Source organism: Falco punctatus (genome assembly GCF_963210335.1).
Source record: "Falco punctatus genome assembly, chromosome: 12".
Taxonomy (NCBI): Eukaryota; Metazoa; Chordata; class Aves; order Falconiformes; family Falconidae; genus Falco; species Falco punctatus.
Window position 1 is genome coordinate 19907049 of NC_137592.1, and position 1187 is coordinate 19908235.

At 42.4% G+C, this 1187-nt stretch overlaps 1 long non-coding RNA gene across 1 annotated transcript in view; it reads left to right on the plus strand.

Moving 5' to 3' along the window:
- Positions 1–1187, plus strand: part of LOC308072137 — a 138839-nt gene that overhangs the window by 67320 nt on the left and 70332 nt on the right. The window contains exon 3 of the long non-coding RNA XR_013931509.1: positions 197–262. This is a non-coding gene — a long non-coding RNA (uncharacterized lncRNA). The remainder of the gene's footprint in view (positions 1–196; positions 263–1187) is intronic.

Genomic DNA, 1187 nt, shown 5'->3' on the forward strand with positions numbered 1-1187 from the left:
AACTCATATTTTTGCTAGACAAGCTAATTATGCAGAAAAAGGAAAAGTTATTAGATCACACATGATCTGCCAGTTGTGCAGGAAGTATTTAAGAAATACAGAAATTAGCTCGGATGTCCCAAATTCTGATCAGTATGTTAATCAAAGATCATCTTCCCTCTGTTGATTCCCTCTCTCTTGGTCTTCCTTATACCAGGTACATGCTTTGTGATGATAGTCCCAACAACAATGCCCAACATAAAGATAATATACAGACTAGCCGGTGAGGAAATGTAAATGCTCCCCCCCCCCCCTTTTTTTTTTTTCTCCTCCCCCCCCCCCCTCCCCCAGCAGTCTGTGTTGTGGCAGAGAGGGCAGAAGCTCAGGAGTGCAGCTGAATGGACCTACTGGCTCACCTTTGACAAAAGGGGCCCGTCCCTCTCTGCTGCTAGCTCTGGTGCATGGTGGTATTGATTCAGTTTGCTGGTGCGGCAGAAGATGGGTCCTGGGTAGTTTTTGGTGGGTTACTGAAGTGTTAACGTAAGGGGTCTACAAGTTCCAAGACCAGTTCAAGAAAAGCCTAGGGAATTTCCTTTATGCAAACCTTTCCACTTTTCTGGTTCATTACCTAAATTTGTCTCTAGAAACAAACAGGAACACTTTAAGAGGAATTATTCCATGGTGATAAATGTGGCACGACTGCTCTGCAATTTTGCTTTTATTCGCTAGATACAGATCAGTGTTTTTCTTTTCTCCTAGTCTCCTTTATGTTGAGCGATTGTCTAATGACAAGCTCTTCAAAGGAGAGAAACAATATTCTTACGCACATGGAAGCCTTCCATTGTTTCCCCTGCTGCTCCTTTGGCTTGATGCTGTATTCAAGGAGTAATTGTGGGAAGTCAGTGCTGCTCTTCCTAAACATAAACTAGGCTGAACTGCACTCTTCCTGTCTGCTGTTGTTAGCAACAGCACTAGAAAATTGCTGTGTACTAAGTCAGTCATGGAGGAGGAAAAGCAGGACACATTTCACAGCTGAATGCAATGCCTACCTTTTCACCTGCTGTACATAGGATTGTTTGCACTAGGAACTATGTCAAATAATCCTAATCACAGGGATGATTTCATTCCCTTTAATGAAATTATATGGGGAAGTAAAGCAAACAGCTTTAGATTCTGTTTTTTTTCTCAGCAATGATACTCTCTTTCAG